The following is a 12,669-nucleotide window of genomic DNA, read 5'->3' as shown; positions in this document are numbered from 1 at the left end:
ACAAAGCTCCTGAAAGCCCCGCTTGGTGATTTCCATTAGATAACTACTTCACTTCTTTTAGTACGTGGTCGATGTGGTTAATGACTGGTGTTTTAGAGCGTGAATGAATTTGACTGATCACTGCAAGAATAAGCAGCTTGCCTAAATTAATATGTTTCAATCAGCTTTTGCTGCAGAGATGTGGGTGCCACATTGCCCTTCATGCTCACTTCTCCTTTTTAATTGTTCTCACAATGCCTTATGCGGTGGGACAGACTTTATAAATAGCATTTAGGATTTAAATTATCATCTGCAGTTCAATATAGGTGGGAATGTTAAGTGCAAGGGTGAAACTGAACAGAGTGAAGTGATGCATAGGAATAAAGAGATGGCATTAGCCAAATTTGTAACTAACCTTTTTTCCTGTGGCAGCACAGAGTGCCAGCAGTTCTTGTTTCTCTGAAGGGATTGATTGTGATCCCTTGGGCTGTCCTTTGAGGACTCGGGTGCTCAGATCCTGCTGAAGGGGCTCTGGAGATGGATATTGCTAGGACTGTGATTTAGAAATGCTTAACCCTGAGATACAGATGCCTCTTTGCCTACAAGCAGTTCTCTGTTGAGCATAAAAAGAAAACCACCCTCTGTAGTTTCCCCATTTTTTTTTTTCAAGCTACTGATCTTTTCCTAAAAAAATATTTCAACTTAAATCATTTTTCTAAGAAACATCAAGCAATTGGAAGGATTGTATCTGAAGGAGGGATAAAACAGGTTTGAAACCAAGCAATAGGATTGGTTTAGGGGCTTTTGTACTCAATGCTTTTCCCCAATTCCTGGACTTCTGAGCATGTCTTTTTGTTTCTGATGTAAATAAGGAGGTCCAGGCTGAAACCTGTAAGGGCTGAAACTCTGAGGAATGATTCAGAGATGTGAGATAGTATAGTGTGTATAATCAATAGTTTTCTTGAGAGAACAATGTCTCCTGATATGCCATGCCCTATTTTCTTCTGGTTTTTGTCAGTGACACTGGTATTTTTTGTTAGTTCTATACACTCAAGAACAGGAATCTGGGTGGTTTTGGTGGGTTTTTTTCCCTTTCTCCCCCCCCCCAAACTTTACACGGCATCAATATTTTGGAGTATTGTACAAAAAACCCTGCAAGGTTAACAAAGCCAGTGGTATTAGATGGGACACTGGAGTTTTGCAAAAGTTGTTGAGTTTGGCAGTTTCTCCTACAATAGGAAACACCAGATTGGTGACTCAGCTTTCACATTAACTGCTTTATTTAGCTTTTCAGCCTCTTGTAACTTGAACCATTAACTCTAAGCAGTGCTGCAATTGCTGTTAAGATTTAATCAGATTTCCTGATCTTGAGATATTCTGTTTGTAACCCTGCAGGTCTCTCATTTTTAGGAAGTCTGGTAGAAGTTCAGTGCGCTAACATTTCATGATTTCCACTATCAGTATTACTCATCTTTGAGGCTTTGCTGCTAACCAGGTTAAAAGTCATCCCACCATGGTTACTCACGATTTGATCCTTAATATTGAAATGGTTTATGCAGTCTTGAAAGACCTTATTTTACTTTATATAAATTGTATCTTAGGTCTGTCTCTGTGGTGGTCATTTTCTTTGTATCTTCTGGCTTGATTTTTAAAGATCTGAGTGAATATATGATACACTGAAAAAAGGCAATAGAAATACAAGAAAGCAAAATGGCATAATTGATAAAAGAAAGTCATTATTAACTATGATGCAGTCTTTAAAACTTTCTTGTTATCTGCTCTTACTGATGTCCACTTTTCCATGCAGAAGTGAAGTACAGCAGCAGCGCCGTGCTCAGGGTATCACATTTCCTATGGTTCGGTTGCACTCCACTGATCCTGCTTGTTTGTACCACTTTAAATCTTAGATGCAGTTACTCACACGAGGTCATAGGCTTCAAGGTAAAACAGCAGCACCAAAGTTACGTGAGGTCAGAAAGGGCTTGGCCAGACTGTTCAACAATCCACACCATTTCCCAGGAACAAATGAACAGGGAAAAGCAAGCGCAGCATGTGGTGGGCTGTATGCAGACATGAGGGACTGTTCCCTCTCTGCCTAGGAGTTAAATCACCACTAGCTTGCCTGGTAACAGAAGGTTGTCATTTTAATTAGTTCTTCACCTGTTTGAAGTAATGCAATGTTCTTCTGTGTGTGAGGCACTGACCAAGGGGATCCTGCTCATCAAGTGTTTCTTAAAGAATTGAAAACTCAAAACTGCTGTGAAGCATGATCAGGAGTAAATTTAAAAAATTATCCTGTAAATCTAAAATGATTTTCACTCTGGGTAATCCACTGTGTGAAACATTGCCATTGGGTTTTAGTTTGCAACCTTAGAGAGGTATTTGACATTAACTCAGATATATGATGGAGTATAAATTAATTTTTAAAAATAACTCCCAGCAGTTTTGGAAAGAAGACAAGTCCTTTTAGACTCCTTTCACTCGTTTCTGAAAGAAAATGTTCATATTAGCTGATTTTTCAGTGTCAATTAAATGTAGCCTCTGATGTGTTTAATTCTTTGTTAACCAGAAGTTGGTTACAATAAATCCTACCAAAAGTATTCTGCTTTTGCTGACTTTCTCCAGCATTGGGGTGTGGGTGTGTGAGGCTGCAGGGAGGTTAAATAGTTTCCAACAGCACTGGACAGGAACTGCAAAATAAGTCCCTGCTTAAAGTCTGTCTCCCCTGTCACCTTCCAAATTTAATAATGATGGAATTTGGGAAAGTGCTAAGAGTTGCTATCTGCTATGTATGTGTGAGAGATAAAGTGCATATGCAATAATAAAACACTCTTCAGAATCTGATCTTTGGTCTGTTAACATGCTGAACATGCCTTTTTTTTTTTTTTTTTTACAACAGTGATTTATAGTCCAGCATAACCATGCAGAATCACTTCATTATATTTGAATAATGAAAAGAGTGCCATCAAGATGGCATGTCTCAGGGGAGCTTTCTGAGGCAATACTTTAAACAAATGACTTTTTAGATAAATTTATTATGAAGTGTGATGAAAGCCATTTTTCTTGGCAGTCACATCTTGTGAAATCAATGAGGTTTGTTGTGCTGTAGTGTTGGGGTGGGGTTTTTTTTTAATCTCTTACATAAGGAAGGCTAAATCCATAGGAATGATGGTTGGTGTTTTGCTGGCACCATGGAAAGGAGATACAATGCTGTAAGGGGCAGCTGTAATCCTGTCTGGTCATGTCTGCTAAATATTTGTGGGCCAAACTTACAACCTACTACCACAATCGGTGGGAAGTTTATTAGTTGCTTTAAAAAATAATTTTTATAGGTTTCCATGAGCACTCCTTCTGTTCTGTTGGGCAAAAATGTGGTTTCATGCAATTAAAAAAATACCACAGCAGCATTTGACTAAGATCTGCTCTATCAAAGGAATATTCAGCCTTTGTACTGGCAATTTGTTAAATTGTGTTATGAAAAGTTAACTTGTGTTATGAAAACAACTCAGAAATCACCAGTATTAGTATTTGTGTAATATTAGAAATACCAGTTTGATTCCTCTGGCATGTTTAGCATCCTTGAACCTCTTGTTTTAATATTTAATGTTAGCTTACTAGTAAGAAATAAACTGTTCTTTCTCAAGTTTGTACATGGGTTTCGTAATCAAAGTTGTTCTAGAAGCAAATCTTTTCTGTTCAGGGCAAGTATGTATTGAATGAAGATACCTCAGGCTGATTTTTAGGAAATCTCCATTTTGAGCTGTGTTTTCACTTTCATAAAATTATTTGAATATGTTTTTCTGTCTTGAGGTGACCCCTCCTTGGCCCTTTTTTAATATAATATCAGTTCAAGAGTAGAATATGCTTTAAAAGAGGCTGATATTTTTAAGAGGTGGAATTATATCTATATGAGACAGAAAATTAACTGGCCTTTATCTAACTGTCAAAGTTTTTGTGCTCCAATCCAGGTATCATTGCCTGAAATGCATTAACAAAACATGACAGTAAAAGCATCTTGACTGCAACTCAGTACACCTGGATTATTTACCTGAAACAACCACTGAGTGTCCTTTAATCACTTCTTTTCTGTACCTTGAAAATAGGATATTTTCCACTTCTTGTGAAGAGCATTGAGATCTAAAACTCAAAAGTGCCATATAATTGTTATGTATTACTAATATTCTCCAGAAATTAAAAAAGGGAGATGCAAAAGATGCTGGGAGAATGAACTTCTAGAGCTGTAGCTGACCTCTTCTCTCAGTGATGACAATTTGCACCTCAGGAATTGGTGGCTGTCAGCCGGGGTGCCCAGTGAGAGCAGGAGGGTGGCAGAGCTGTTGCTGGAGCTGCCTGAGAGCTCCTGCAGGTAGGAGAGAGGAGGAAATGTGTGCCTGCCCTGTTAAATGCTCCTTGATCCTCCTCACCAGACAGATTTCACCCTGTTGCTGAATGGAGCCTGCAAACAAATCCTGCATGATCAGAGAGAAAAAGCTGGTTGTCTTTTCTGGCAAGATTGTTTACAATTGCAGTTTAAAAAATTTCAAAACTGATTTTACCAATAAAGAGCACTAGGAATTTTCTCCCTCTTTAAGGAATAAATATTACATAAAATTTACCCTCAGTAACACCTTCTGTTGGGAAGTTCAGTAGTAAGTTGCAGTGAGATCTGACTCACTGAACCTTAAGTAAATGGATATTCTATTAGTCCCCGCATTTGAATGTTCTGTATCTTGTTGCATTAACTTAAAAGATATTCAGTCATAAGGAAAAAGTAACTGCAAGTCAGCTTTCCTTTTTTTGAATTCCAGTTTTTCCTACAGTAAATGCAAAGCTGGCCATGCTTAATTCCTCCTAATGGGTTAATTGATTTCGCAGTCGGCGAGTGTGTGACCTGACTTCTGGTTCACTGAGTCACTAAATGTGGTATTGAGATGATGCTTTTATTTCTGTTTCATTTGGTGAGTGCATTTTGATCAGAGTTGTGGAAGATGTGAACTGGTGGTGATAGGAAGGAAACCTGCCCTTCACCTCGGGCAGATGTGGCACCCAAGCGTGCAGGGGCTGTGCAAACACCGCGTGTCCCGGGTAAGCACATGTGCTCTGCAAGATGAATCTGCCCTTCCCTTGTGTGTTGGACTTTCTATAGAACTAATTCATCATTTGATTTTTGACATCTCAGTAATTACTGCTAGCAAAAACTAGTCATTTTAATGGTAGCAATATACTGCAAAGCACATTTAACTTTGACAGAAACTTCGAATGACTTTGCTGCAGCCGCTTGCCTTTTCTTTGCGGGCACTTTTACAATTGACTGAGGACTTGTACAGAAGCCTTTGGTAAGAGCTGTTTGCTCCCAGCGACTTCATTGGCTCCATCAGGCCAGGGTGTGATTTCAGAGGTTGTTAATCCCTCCTGGAGCTGACCTTTTTCAGGCCAAACACGCACAAAGGGACGTGCACAGTCTGATTTCTGTTGGATCTGATTTCCTCTAAATCCTGATGACCCTTCAAATGCTGCTGTGATGATCTGAAATGACCTCAAATAAAGACTTTTTCTCCCCAGAAAAACCAAAACGTTTAGCAGCAGCTTTTCTCCCATCCCTACAAGTGGTGGTGTTTCCCAAGCCTCTCTCCCTGTGTGTCTGCTGCCTGCAGATGGGCACTGCCAGAGGGTCACACAGCGCAGGTGGAGGTGCTTGGCTCTGACATCCACTTTTGTTACCCAGCTGAAACATCAGCTCCCAGTTCTGATGAGATCTTTTAGGCACAAGGCAGAGCTCAAAGGAGCACTTTCCTTAGTGCTGCCTGTAGCACTCACAAGCTTCTGCTTTGTAATTTTGGTGACAATTTGGAGATTTTCAATGCTTTGGTAGCCAACAATAAAAAAACCTCTCCTCCGTAATGACAGATTTTTTTCTGGACTAGCAAAGTGCTTCTGAAGAGGTTGGAGTTGCTGTCCCTGCCCCTGCAGCTCTCATTGACAAGGGACTACACACATGTGGCAACTCAGGTCAATGAGGACTTCCAGTCTCCAGTCCGTTCAGGATCAGACAGGAAGTATTTCCCTATCACCAAGAGAATTAAACCGGGGAAATCTTACAGTAGCTACTGAAATTAGTTCAGAGAGACTGACACCTGTGAGAGTTAATTTTTAAGGTATCCAAGAGCAATCAGCATCAAATTGTTAATAGTGTCTTTTGGAGTGTTTGAGGCCATGTAAATTCTACTGAGTTTGTGGCTAGCTGGGGTTATTTAGGAATATCTAATATGAGGAATGCGATGACTGCAGGTTGGATGGAAATGCAGGATGGAACGTGGAGGGACTGATTTGGGCCTTTTAATTTTATTTAAATATTAAAACATTCTGTCCATACTTCTGTGGCCTCCAGCACAGGTTAAAGGGAGAATTTTGTGCATTTTGTTTGATGTGAGTGCTCACTTTCAACACTTAAATTTTTTTTTCCATAGGTTTTTGGGCCAGAGAGCTACAATTTTCCCAAGGATTTATTCATTTAGGAATTGAAAGGAGTTGAGGATTTTGTCATGCCAAACATATATTTCCTCCGTTGTACCCATTTTAGGCTGGTTGATTTTCTGTTTTGTTTTGTTTGTTGTTTTTGTTTGTTTTTGTTTGGTTTCATTGTTATTGTGGGGGTTTGTTTATTGTTTGTTGGTTTTGGTTTTTTTTAGATGTTCAGTTGTGATTTTGGAAAAGAGTTAATAAATAATTCTTTAGACTGAGGCAGGTGGCTTGCTCTGTGTTCCTCCAGTAGGTTAGTACTGCTCATTACATTGCAGCATTGGTAAATCCTTTTATAGTGCTTGTCATTCTGTAAAAGATTAATTTAAAGACATGACTACAACCTCAGATCCAGCAATATATGCAGTTCAGATTTCTGCAGAATGTTTCTTATGCATTCAGGATGTATTTCAGCCCCAATATGCCCAACGTGAGGCTGACAGCAGATTAACCTTGGTGGTTAAGATTGTGTAAGACAGGGATTACAGCTACATATGTTTGCTGCTCAGGTAGCTGATGGAAAGAGGTTGATGTTCTGAAGCCACAGGATTATGTCTGGTTAATGTTTGATCCTACAGTAAAATGCTTTCCCAGACCCCCCATTCTTCTTGGCTTAAAAATATCAATATTATTTTGGTGCTGTTAAAGAGCATGAGGAAAAGGTAGTGGAAAGAATTCTGCCTGTTGGGGCTTTCAGCTAAGGTGGTGTTTAGCAATTGCTCACATACAAATGTATGTGGTGAGGGTGGAGCCAGTGTTGTGAGCTTCTCCTGGCTCTGCTTTGCTTTGTGGCTTCAGCTTTCTTTTGTGGAGAAAAGGTGGGGAAAATAGGACACTGGGGATATAGCAGAAAATGCAACTGCTATGGAGTAGATTTGTGCCAGAGAGAGTAATGGAAGCAGCAATTCTTTTGATTTCAGCAGCAGGGCTCGGTTCTGTGGATGCTCAGGAAGGAGCACAGCGATGGCTCCCCTTGGTCGCTGTTTCCTTGTGGGCACTTCCAGGCACTCTGTAAATAATTTGCTGGTTCCAGCTGTAGGTGATTTGGAGCAGCTCCTGGTTAACAGTGTCTGGGAGCTTTAGGAGACACCTTCCCTGTCAGGGGATGAGGGGAAGGTGTGTCAAGGGGAGGAGCAGCTTTGCTTAACCAGAAAAATATGATAGAGGAGCTGTACCACCACCAGGTGTCCAAAAGGCCACCACCTTCAGGAGCTCCTGAACAATGCCAGCCAGGTTTGGTTTTGGTCCTCTGGGAACTGATAACCAGCCTTGGTGTTTGTCAGCCATCCCTCTGTCTGTGAATATACAATTTTGTACTTAGCCAGCAGAGGTAGTTTTGTTCTCATGTTCCTAAAGATTTGCAGCTAAGCAAAAAAGCCAAGCAAGAGAACCTGAACCCTCACACCTGTAAAGATAACCAGGAGTTCTGATAAGTGCCAAGTAACACCAACACATGGATTTCAGGTGGGAGGTTCTGTCAAAACCTGATTTTTTGAAAAAGCAGAGCCCCTAGTCAGCATTTCATCTGGCCTTGCTATTGCTATGATGTGTGCCAAGAAGGTTACCTGAGACAGTTTGGAAAATGTAATCTGCCTTTTACTATCAAGTAAATAGAACGTGCTCTGCATTATGAGAAGCTACCTGAGACTCTCTAAATGAGTCCTAGGCAGGCTTAGGGATTCACTAAGTCATGGGGATGCTTCAGGAACTTCTGAATGAGATTTGGGTTTTAACCAGCCCCATGTCCTGTAGGGAGATCTTGAGTTTCTGGTTTTTTCAGGAATCAATGCTGAAACTTTTGTGAAATGAAAGAGAAGATATTTAAAGTGAGGTTCAGGAATATATTAGTTGAACAAAAGCTGTAGTTCATGGAATCCTAATGTCAGTAAAGCCATGTGAGGTGCAGCTTGAGATCATTTGCTCTGTGGTGTTTTCCTGTTGCATGGGTGTGACTTTAAATCCTGGTGTGCCTGTAACTCCATGAGATTGTTTGTTGCTATGAATTACTAAATGTATAAGGATGCTTGAACAGCATCTGTATGTGGGAGGGAAAATGAGCTATTAAAAACATTGAAAATATGAATGTCTGAAATTAGAATTAGTCACACTTTTTTTGGTTAGATTTGCAAGTCTCCCACTCAGAGAACTGTTAAATACTTCTAATTCTTTAGTCCTCCTTTAAATTATGTCTGTTTCAATGTAATTTTTCTAAGCCTTCATTATTCATTAATAATTTTGTTAGGGATTAACATATTTTAGGTATTGGAGTGTTTGAATTGATTTAATACTTGTTTCCTTTACAGCTGTTGGTTCAGGTGACTGGCAACTCTGCAGGTTTGTTTGTTTTGGCTTGTCAGCTCAGCTGTTTCAGTGATGTGAAGATGATGTGTACTCAGCAATTTGAAGATGAGTTCCACTTTTAGTGTCCTCATTTGGATGGCCAGAAATCCCAGTAACTTTATAAATGCAGGCTCAAATGTCTTTGGGTGGTATTTGCCTTATTTAAATTTAGAGGGATTAACACTATGCAAGTGTTTCAGAAGCTTATTCTAGGAAGCCCAAGGAAGTGTGGTCAGTTAATATAGGCATATTCTGAGGTTTTTGCCTATTTTTTTCTTTATACCTTATAAGAGTGTGAGCGGTAAAAGCTTAAAACCCCAATACTCACCCCTCTGCAGCAGATCCAATGGAATGGGATTCTGCAGGGAGGTGCCATGGTAACTGAAGTCACTGAGACAGTTGGTGTCGAGCTGTTTATTGGAGAGTGCTATATTTAGGCTTTGGTTTACACCAGTATGAAAAGCAAATGGAAAGTTTGTTTGGTGGTCTCGTTTCCTACCCTTTAGAACCTAGAAAATGAGGTGACTCAGAACACAGTAGCCTTTGCTACTCTCCACATGGAGAATTGGCCCCTGGAAACCAGGGTTGTCCTTTGGAGCACTTTCCCCCTCTTATCAGAGCCTCTGGCATCCCTGCAGCAGCTGCACTGTCTGTTCTGTCCAGTTAATGATACCCTGCCTGTCTGCAGGAAATTTAGCACCTGGCACAAGTAGAGGAGCCTGTGCTTTGTGACCTTCCAGCTGGGAAAATACCGGGAAGGTCTTTTCCATGGGAAACTCCATGACTGGAATCTGTAAGAAAAGTGGAAGTGGAGTGTAGTGGGAAGACACCCAGCCTTTTCTCAGTCATGGTAAACAGAGCCATCATGCAGGCTGTGAAGTCTGGGCAGGACAATAGATCCTGTTAGCAGATTGTCACAAAAACTGGTGGGCTTCTCTTTCTACATCTGCGAGAACTTTTTAAATGCTGGATTAGGCAGTGAAGTCTCATTACCAAGGTTTCATTTTGTGTGCTTTAATGCAGCTCGTTTATGTGTACACTGATGTATGACCATGCATTAAAATGCAGTCCTTGCTCAAATGCGCAGAGGGGCACTGCAAGGCAGTACTTGTTACTTTGCTCGTTTAAAATTCAGCCACTACTGGTCAGACTTCACTGTTAAGACAAGATAGTGCTGCTTTCAGAAGGAAATAATCACTCTTGGAGCACGGTTTGAAATGCTTTATGAATTAAATGAGTGAAGCAGGGCCCATCAGAGCCTTTTTAAACTGCTGGGAAACTTGTGAAGTCACTAAACCAGCACAGCTTGGGTAAGAACAGCTCAGGTGTGAGCTCAGCTCAGAACAGGTGACTGCCATTCTCTCCTCCGGTTAAGGAGACATAAAGAAGCACAGTGAGGAGAACCAGATAAATTGGAAGGAAAGATTAAATCAATAATAGGGGAAAACTTTAGCAAAGTGATTATCTAGATAAAAAGCTGGTCTCAAAAGCCCCAAGGCTTGACACATGAAAAATTAATAGGAGAAAGCAGTAGCAAATAGTTTTCTAGGAGTGATCTTGTATTGGAGAGAGCATGGATAAGATATTTACCAAGCATTTAATTAGGTTATGTCCAACAGCATTATGAAGTAGGTGAATGTGTAGATTGATTCATCTGGTTTTGGATTTTGTAAATAAAGAAGAACAAATTCAGCTGAAACAAAGCAGAGTGATTACGTAGGAAGATTTCATAACCTGTAAAAAATTATTCTGGACCAGATTATTGATACTAAATGCACACTTTCTACACTGATATTTATACTTTCTAGGCAAAGTAAAAAAATACTTAAGCTTGCGGTGCAATGCCTTGTCAAAAGAACCCAAGGTCTATTTAATCTCAGAGAAATGGGAAGCTGTATGTAATAGCTGCTTTATTTTCTTATATTTGTTTTTTTTGTGCAAGTTAACATAAACCAGAGTTGTTTATCTGATTATATCTATGGCCTTGAATTTGTTTCTGTGGTGTACTGTATATCTCTGCTTTACAGGTTCAGTTGAACTTTCAGTGGTGTACAGCCTCTTGTCAGTTCTCCAGTCTTCATAGAATGATGAAAACTTTGTGATAATGGTTTCACATTGAACTTGCAGACCTTAATAATAAATATTTTGGGTTAATATTACCTGAAACTACCAGTTAGATCATACCAGTAGTCAGCCGGTTTTCGTGCAGTGGAACTGCAGGATTAAAGCTCACTGAATTTAAAGCTGCAAGGAGCTGGGTGAGTGTTTGTACCACTGCAACCTGTAGTTTTCACTTCAGAGCAAGTGTGTTAATTGCTTTACATAGCGTAAGGAATAAAATGTTTCTCAGATGCAGCTCAGCTGCCGAAGAAAGTATAAAAAGGGACTGCTAATGTTCATACTTTTAGAGGAACAAAGCAGATCAATCCCTCCTGGGACTGACAGACTACTTTATATAGTGGCACCTGCTACGTCAGGAATTGAGGCTGTGGGAGTGAATTAAGCAATAAACAAGTTCATGCATTTGACTTTTCATTTTTGGTTTGCTGTGGAAAATAATGTAGAAGCTGCTCACAAGTGCATTGATTCTGCTTGCTGGCTTGTGGAGTGACCTAGTTCATAGCAGCACCAGTAGATAAAGTTTCTGGAACTCATCCTGCATAGCACACAAACCAAAACAGATGCTTTTTTCCTCTTAATTACTCCAGAAGAAAGTAGATCCCTTTAGCTGGTATGCTGGATTAAATCTCAATTGCTTTAGATAATATGTGTAGGTCATTGAGCTTGTGTGTAATACCTGAACATACAGAACAAACACACTCTCCTTCACTCTTGCAATAATGGACATTTGCAGCCTTGGGTCTGTGTCTGCCATCCTCCAAGGTGCTTAACATCTTGAATTTAGTTGCTGGTTATTGGTATGTTTTGCTCCCCCTGTGCTGCCCCCCTTAGTCACCTGTGAAGGCTGACATCTGTCCTAGAGACAAAATTCCAGCCAGAGCTGGACAAAGTGAAAACGAAGTGGAGAAGAATCTTGAGTCACAAGAGTAAGTTCACGTCAGTAAACAACTGAGCAACCAACATAAAACCATTTTCTTACACAAGTGCACATGCCTGCGTTTTTGGCTGTGCCAAAAATCACTGCTGGGTCTTGGTCCTAATTCCTTGCTGCGACACTGAGTTTTGGATGTGTGTGGGCTTTGCCAATGTGCTGTTAACAGCTGCTTGAGAACCACAGGATCAACAGGCTTCAGGGCGCTGCAGTGCTCCTGCCTCTGCTTTCATCAGCACCTCTCATTAGGAGCTGTGTCTGTGCTGGGTCGTTGCTCTGCTTCCAAGTTTGAGAGAGATCCCTGTTTTCTGTGGTGCAAGGCTACAGAGGGAGGGGTGCAGAGTTTTTGTGCTTTGAAATGCCGCTGGAATTTTGGACCCCCGATGAAAGCTTTTACTATCTCCCAAGATACAAAGATCCTGTTCGTGCTATTGAAAAACCTTCTGCTAACAGCAGCTGTTAGTAATGGGCATCACTTCTCTGCAGTACCTCAAGGCATGTTAGCAAGTAATTAGAAAAATTGTTGCAGTATTCAAGAAAAAAAAGGCTACTGGTACAGTAGTCGGAGATGTGTCACAATAGGAACTCTTTGTGCAACTGCTCAGGTGTGACAAGCAAATGTATTTTAAATAATATGTACTGTGGCAGCACTGGATGTCAAAGTGTTTAAAAACACATTAATGGTCTCTTGGATGTGGCATATTTAGCAGGAATTAATAATAAAAACTTGAATTTTATTTTTAGACATCATATAAGGTGGCTGAATCGAGCAAGAAAAC

Source organism: Corvus moneduloides, chromosome 11 (genome assembly GCF_009650955.1).
Source record: "Corvus moneduloides isolate bCorMon1 chromosome 11, bCorMon1.pri, whole genome shotgun sequence".
Classification (NCBI taxonomy): domain Eukaryota; kingdom Metazoa; phylum Chordata; class Aves; order Passeriformes; family Corvidae; genus Corvus; species Corvus moneduloides.
Note: the sequence above shows the minus strand (reverse complement) of the source record.